The sequence below is a fragment of the Zeus faber genome (assembly GCF_960531495.2).
Source record: "Zeus faber genome assembly, contig: SCAFFOLD_47, whole genome shotgun sequence".
Lineage (NCBI taxonomy): Eukaryota > Metazoa > Chordata > Actinopteri > Zeiformes > Zeidae > Zeus > Zeus faber.
Genome location: NW_028293137.1, coordinates 1 through 8,067, shown reverse-complemented (window position 1 = coordinate 8,067; position 8,067 = coordinate 1).

The window sequence follows — 8,067 nt, the reverse complement described above, 5'->3', positions numbered from 1 at the left end:
TAGGATTTGGTTTTAGGGTTAGGATAAGGGTTAGGTTTAGGGTTAGGTTTGGGGTTAGGTTTAGGGCTAGGTCTTAGGGTTAACGTTAGGGTTAGGGTTAGGTTTAGAACCAGGGCTAGGCTTAGGTTTAGGGTTAGGCTAAGGGTTAGGTTTAGGGTTAAGTCTTAGGGTTAACGTTAGGGTTAGGGTTAGGTTTAGAGCTAGAGTTAGGGTTAGGGTTAGGGTCAGGGTTTTAGGATTAGGGTTGGAGAGGAGAGGGAAGTGGAGGAGAAGTATATGTAGAAGGGAGGTAGAGGGAAGGAGAGCCGTCTGTTCGGACTGCATTCTCCTCCTGCCTGTTCGGGCTATTCTCTACCGTCCCAGCTCTCTCAGTTTCCTGAGAGAAGGGGAAGAGAGTGAGAAAAAGAATGAAAAAAGAGAAAAAAATAAAAATAAAAATTGTAAGCTAAGTTATTTTGTATAGTTGTTAATTTATGAGAATAGACTCTAATCAATAGTTGGAAGTTGTTGTACACCTTATCTTGCGCCATGTCAATGCCTTTAAGAGGTGGAAAGAAAGGGGAGAGAGATTTGGTTAGATAATACATATAATGGGTTATAAGGAGAATCTGCTTTCCGAGGCACAGGCTAGATTAGGTTGGGTGAGTACTGTATTGATGATCCCGTCTACCCAGTTTGGGTAGCCTGGTATGTATTGGTGAGTACTTTTCCTATGTTCCCCCCTGGCCAGCATGGTCAGTTTGGTATAGGGGACCAAAGGTAATGCACGGGCCGTCGCACGTTATCAAGATTCTCCAATCCCGTATTATGTTAGGTAGAGTGTTAGGTTCATGTTTTGTAGTTATCCCATTTGGGTTAAAGAATATAGGCATATTCTGGCTTCAAGGAGAAGTCCCCTAACGAGGGTTTAAGGTGACTTACATTTAAAAGGATGCTTGTTTCCTCTTAGTAGTATAGGTCCAGATTAATTTGTCTTATATTTGTGGTTGAGAATACCCTGTTTGTTTTTTTGTTTCCAGTTGTTAAGAGTGGTTAAGAACACCTTATTTGTTTTTTGTTTCAAGTTGTTAAGAGTGGTTGAGAATACCCTGTTTGTTTTTTTGTTTCCTGTTGTTAAGAGTGGTTAAGAACACCTTATTTGTTCTTTCTCCGCATTCTTATATGATTACTTTTAGAAATTTAGGACACATTCATCAGTAGTGTACCTCAGGATCATTGAGTGTTTCAGCCTTTTAAACAAACTATACACCCTCTCCTTGAGGCAGGCCACCTGGGCTTCGTCAAGACCCTGGTGTGTGTCCCCCGGTCAATTGGTTTATTTTAGGAAATATTTCTACTCTTGTTGGTTGGATTTTGATGAGTTTGGGTACGACCTCTATTTGTCCGTGGGATATCTATGTTCTTAGATTTAGTTGAGTATAGGTAAGTTCCGTCTCTGTTTGTCATTGGGAAACTTCTTCCATTTTCAATTGGATTTTGTAGAGTTTGGGTACGACCTCTATTTGTCAGTGGGATATCTATGTTCTTAGATTTTGTTGAGTATAGGTAAGTTCCGTCTCAGTTTGTCATTGGGAAACTTCTTCCATTTTCAATTGGATTTTGTAGAGTTTGGGTACGACCTCTATTTGTCAGTGGGATATTTTTGTTCTTGGATTTTGTTGAGTTTGGGTACGACCTCTATTCGTCAATGGTTAGGGTTAGGATTTGGTTTTAGGGTTAGGATAAGGGTTAGGTTTAGGGTTAGGTTTGGGGTTAGGTTTAGGGCTAGGTCTTAGGGTTAACGTTAGGGTTAGGGTTAGGTTTAGAACCAGGGCTAGGCTTAGGTTTAGGGTTAGGCTAAGGGTTAGGTTTAGGGTTAAGTCTTAGGGTTAACGTTAGGGTTAGGGTTAGGTTTAGAGCTAGAGTTAGGGTTAGGGTTAGGGTCAGGGTTTTAGGATTAGGGTTGGAGAGGAGAGGGAAGTGGAGGAGAAGTATATGTAGAAGGGAGGTAGAGGGAAGGAGAGCCGTCTGTTCGGACTGCATTCTCCTCCTGCCTGTTCGGGCTATTCTCTACCGTCCCAGCTCTCTCAGTTTCCTGAGAGAAGGGGAAGAGAGTGAGAAAAAGAATGAAAAAAGAGAAAAAAAAAAAATAAAAATTGTAAGCTAAGTTATTTTGTATAGTTGTTAATTTATGAGAATAGACTCTAATCAATAGTTGGAAGTTGTTGTACACCTTATCTTGCGCCATGTCAATGCCTTTAAGAGGTGGAAAGAAAGGGGAGAGAGATTTGGTTAGATAATACATATAATGGGTTATAAGGAGAATCTGCTTTCCGAGGCACAGGCTAGATTAGGTTGGGTGAGTACTGTATTGATGATCCCGTCTACCCAGTTTGGGTAGCCTGGTATGTATTGGTGAGTACTTTTCCTATGTTCCCCCCTGGCCAGCATGGTCAGTTTGGTATAGGGGACCAAAGGTAATGCACGGGCCGTCGCACGTTATCAAGATTCTCCAATCCCGTATTATGTTAGGTAGAGTGTTAGGTTCATGTTTTGTAGTTATCCCATTTGGGTTAAAGAATATAGGCATATTCTGGCTTCAAGGAGAAGTCCCCTAACGAGGGTTTAAGGTGACTTACATTTAAAAGGATGCTTGTTTCCTCTTAGTAGTATAGGTCCAGATTAATTTGTCTTATATTTGTGGTTGAGAATACCCTGTTTGTTTTTTTGTTTCCAGTTGTTAAGAGTGGTTAAGAACACCTTATTTGTTTTTTGTTTCAAGTTGTTAAGAGTGGTTGAGAATACCCTGTTTGTTTTTTTGTTTCCTGTTGTTAAGAGTGGTTAAGAACACCTTATTTGTTCTTTCTCCGCATTCTTATATGATTACTTTTAGAAATTTAGGACACATTCATCAGTAGTGTACCTCAGGATCATTGAGTGTTTCAGCCTTTTAAACAAACTATACACCCTCTCCTTGAGGCAGGCCACCTGGGCTTCGTCAAGACCCTGGTGTGTGTCCCCCGGTCAATTGGTTTATTTTAGGAAATATTTCTACTCTTGTTGGTTGGATTTTGATGAGTTTGGGTACGACCTCTATTTGTCCGTGGGATATCTATGTTCTTAGATTTAGTTGAGTATAGGTAAGTTCCGTCTCTGTTTGTCATTGGGAAACTTCTTCCATTTTCAATTGGATTTTGTAGAGTTTGGGTACGACCTCTATTTGTCAGTGGGATATCTATGTTCTTAGATTTTGTTGAGTATAGGTAAGTTCCGTCTCAGTTTGTCATTGGGAAACTTCTTCCATTTTCAATTGGATTTTGTAGAGTTTGGGTACGACCTCTATTTGTCAGTGGGATATTTTTGTTCTTGGATTTTGTTGAGTTTGGGTACGACCTCTATTCGTCAATGGTTAGGGTTAGGATTTGGTTTTAGGGTTAGGATAAGGGTTAGGTTTAGGGTTAGGTTTGGGGTTAGGTTTAGGGCTAGGTCTTAGGGTTAACGTTAGGGTTAGGGTTAGGTTTAGAACCAGGGCTAGGCTTAGGTTTAGGGTTAGGCTAAGGGTTAGGTTTAGGGTTAAGTCTTAGGGTTAACGTTAGGGTTAGGGTTAGGTTTAGAGCTAGAGTTAGGGTTAGGGTTAGGGTCAGGGTTTTAGGATTAGGGTTGGAGAGGAGAGGGAAGTGGAGGAGAAGTATATGTAGAAGGGAGGTAGAGGGAAGGAGAGCCGTCTGTTCGGACTGCATTCTCCTCCTGCCTGTTCGGGCTATTCTCTACCGTCCCAGCTCTCTCAGTTTCCTGAGAGAAGGGGAAGAGAGTGAGAAAAAGAATGAAAAAAGAGAAAAAAAAAATAAAAATTGTAAGCTAAGTTATTTTGTATAGTTGTTAATTTATGAGAATAGACTCTAATCAATAGTTGGAAGTTGTTGTACACCTTATCTTGCGCCATGTCAATGCCTTTAAGAGGTGGAAAGAAAGGGGAGAGAGATTTGGTTAGATAATACATATAATGGGTTATAAGGAGAATCTGCTTTCCGAGGCACAGGCTAGATTAGGTTGGGTGAGTACTGTATTGATGATCCCGTCTACCCAGTTTGGGTAGCCTGGTATGTATTGGTGAGTACTTTTCCTATGTTCCCCCCTGGCCAGCATGGTCAGTTTGGTATAGGGGACCAAAGGTAATGCACGGGCCGTCGCACGTTATCAAGATTCTCCAATCCCGTATTATGTTAGGTAGAGTGTTAGGTTCATGTTTTGTAGTTATCCCATTTGGGTTAAAGAATATAGGCATATTCTGGCTTCAAGGAGAAGTCCCCTAACGAGGGTTTAAGGTGACTTACATTTAAAAGGATGCTTGTTTCCTCTTAGTAGTATAGGTCCAGATTAATTTGTCTTATATTTGTGGTTGAGAATACCCTGTTTGTTTTTTTGTTTCCAGTTGTTAAGAGTGGTTAAGAACACCTTATTTGTTTTTTGTTTCAAGTTGTTAAGAGTGGTTGAGAATACCCTGTTTGTTTTTTTGTTTCCTGTTGTTAAGAGTGGTTAAGAACACCTTATTTGTTCTTTCTCCGCATTCTTATATGATTACTTTTAGAAATTTAGGACACATTCATCAGTAGTGTACCTCAGGATCATTGAGTGTTTCAGCCTTTTAAACAAACTATACACCCTCTCCTTGAGGCAGGCCACCTGGGCTTCGTCAAGACCCTGGTGTGTGTCCCCCGGTCAATTGGTTTATTTTAGGAAATATTTCTACTCTTGTTGGTTGGATTTTGATGAGTTTGGGTACGACCTCTATTTGTCCGTGGGATATCTATGTTCTTAGATTTAGTTGAGTATAGGTAAGTTCCGTCTCTGTTTGTCATTGGGAAACTTCTTCCATTTTCAATTGGATTTTGTAGAGTTTGGGTACGACCTCTATTTGTCAGTGGGATATCTATGTTCTTAGATTTTGTTGAGTATAGGTAAGTTCCGTCTCAGTTTGTCATTGGGAAACTTCTTCCATTTTCAATTGGATTTTGTAGAGTTTGGGTACGACCTCTATTTGTCAGTGGGATATTTTTGTTCTTGGATTTTGTTGAGTTTGGGTACGACCTCTATTCGTCAATGGTTAGGGTTAGGATTTGGTTTTAGGGTTAGGATAAGGGTTAGGTTTAGGGTTAGGTTTGGGGTTAGGTTTAGGGCTAGGTCTTAGGGTTAACGTTAGGGTTAGGGTTAGGTTTAGAACCAGGGCTAGGCTTAGGTTTAGGGTTAGGCTAAGGGTTAGGTTTAGGGTTAAGTCTTAGGGTTAACGTTAGGGTTAGGGTTAGGTTTAGAGCTAGAGTTAGGGTTAGGGTTAGGGTCAGGGTTTTAGGATTAGGGTTGGAGAGGAGAGGGAAGTGGAGGAGAAGTATATGTAGAAGGGAGGTAGAGGGAAGGAGAGCCGTCTGTTCGGACTGCATTCTCCTCCTGCCTGTTCGGGCTATTCTCTACCGTCCCAGCTCTCTCAGTTTCCTGAGAGAAGGGGAAGAGAGTGAGAAAAAGAATGAAAAAAGAGAAAAAAAAAATAAAAATTGTAAGCTAAGTTATTTTGTATAGTTGTTAATTTATGAGAATAGACTCTAATCAATAGTTGGAAGTTGTTGTACACCTTATCTTGCGCCATGTCAATGCCTTTAAGAGGTGGAAAGAAAGGGGAGAGAGATTTGGTTAGATAATACATATAATGGGTTATAAGGAGAATCTGCTTTCCGAGGCACAGGCTAGATTAGGTTGGGTGAGTACTGTATTGATGATCCCGTCTACCCAGTTTGGGTAGCCTGGTATGTATTGGTGAGTACTTTTCCTATGTTCCCCCCTGGCCAGCATGGTCAGTTTGGTATAGGGGACCAAAGGTAATGCACGGGCCGTCGCACGTTATCAAGATTCTCCAATCCCGTATTATGTTAGGTAGAGTGTTAGGTTCATGTTTTGTAGTTATCCCATTTGGGTTAAAGAATATAGGCATATTCTGGCTTCAAGGAGAAGTCCCCTAACGAGGGTTTAAGGTGACTTACATTTAAAAGGATGCTTGTTTCCTCTTAGTAGTATAGGTCCAGATTAATTTGTCTTATATTTGTGGTTGAGAATACCCTGTTTGTTTTTTTGTTTCCAGTTGTTAAGAGTGGTTAAGAACACCTTATTTGTTTTTTGTTTCAAGTTGTTAAGAGTGGTTGAGAATACCCTGTTTGTTTTTTTGTTTCCTGTTGTTAAGAGTGGTTAAGAACACCTTATTTGTTCTTTCTCCGCATTCTTATATGATTACTTTTAGAAATTTAGGACACATTCATCAGTAGTGTACCTCAGGATCATTGAGTGTTTCAGCCTTTTAAACAAACTATACACCCTCTCCTTGAGGCAGGCCACCTGGGCTTCGTCAAGACCCTGGTGTGTGTCCCCCGGTCAATTGGTTTATTTTAGGAAATATTTCTACTCTTGTTGGTTGGATTTTGATGAGTTTGGGTACGACCTCTATTTGTCCGTGGGATATCTATGTTCTTAGATTTAGTTGAGTATAGGTAAGTTCCGTCTCTGTTTGTCATTGGGAAACTTCTTCCATTTTCAATTGGATTTTGTAGAGTTTGGGTACGACCTCTATTTGTCAGTGGGATATCTATGTTCTTAGATTTTGTTGAGTATAGGTAAGTTCCGTCTCAGTTTGTCATTGGGAAACTTCTTCCATTTTCAATTGGATTTTGTAGAGTTTGGGTACGACCTCTATTTGTCAGTGGGATATTTTTGTTCTTGGATTTTGTTGAGTTTGGGTACGACCTCTATTCGTCAATGGTTAGGGTTAGGATTTGGTTTTAGGGTTAGGATAAGGGTTAGGTTTAGGGTTAGGTTTGGGGTTAGGTTTAGGGCTAGGTCTTAGGGTTAACGTTAGGGTTAGGGTTAGGTTTAGAACCAGGGCTAGGCTTAGGTTTAGGGTTAGGCTAAGGGTTAGGTTTAGGGTTAAGTCTTAGGGTTAACGTTAGGGTTAGGGTTAGGTTTAGAGCTAGAGTTAGGGTTAGGGTTAGGGTCAGGGTTTTAGGATTAGGGTTGGAGAGGAGAGGGAAGTGGAGGAGAAGTATATGTAGAAGGGAGGTAGAGGGAAGGAGAGCCGTCTGTTCGGACTGCATTCTCCTCCTGCCTGTTCGGGCTATTCTCTACCGTCCCAGCTCTCTCAGTTTCCTGAGAGAAGGGGAAGAGAGTGAGAAAAAGAATGAAAAAAGAGAAAAAAAAAAAAATAAAAATTGTAAGCTAAGTTATTTTGTATAGTTGTTAATTTATGAGAATAGACTCTAATCAATAGTTGGAAGTTGTTGTACACCTTATCTTGCGCCATGTCAATGCCTTTAAGAGGTGGAAAGAAAGGGGAGAGAGATTTGGTTAGATAATACATATAATGGGTTATAAGGAGAATCTGCTTTCCGAGGCACAGGCTAGATTAGGTTGGGTGAGTACTGTATTGATGATCCCGTCTACCCAGTTTGGGTAGCCTGGTATGTATTGGTGAGTACTTTTCCTATGTTCCCCCCTGGCCAGCATGGTCAGTTTGGTATAGGGGACCAAAGGTAATGCACGGGCCGTCGCACGTTATCAAGATTCTCCAATCCCGTATTATGTTAGGTAGAGTGTTAGGTTCATGTTTTGTAGTTATCCCATTTGGGTTAAAGAATATAGGCATATTCTGGCTTCAAGGAGAAGTCCCCTAACGAGGGTTTAAGGTGACTTACATTTAAAAGGATGCTTGTTTCCTCTTAGTAGTATAGGTCCAGATTAATTTGTCTTATATTTGTGGTTGAGAATACCCTGTTTGTTTTTTTGTTTCCAGTTGTTAAGAGTGGTTAAGAACACCTTATTTGTTTTTTGTTTCAAGTTGTTAAGAGTGGTTGAGAATACCCTGTTTGTTTTTTTGTTTCCTGTTGTTAAGAGTGGTTAAGAACACCTTATTTGTTCTTTCTCCGCATTCTTATATGATTACTTTTAGAAATTTAGGACACATTCATCAGTAGTGTACCTCAGGATCATTGAGTGTTTCAGCCTTTTAAACAAACTATACACCCTCTCCTTGAGGCAGGCCACCTGGGCTTCGTC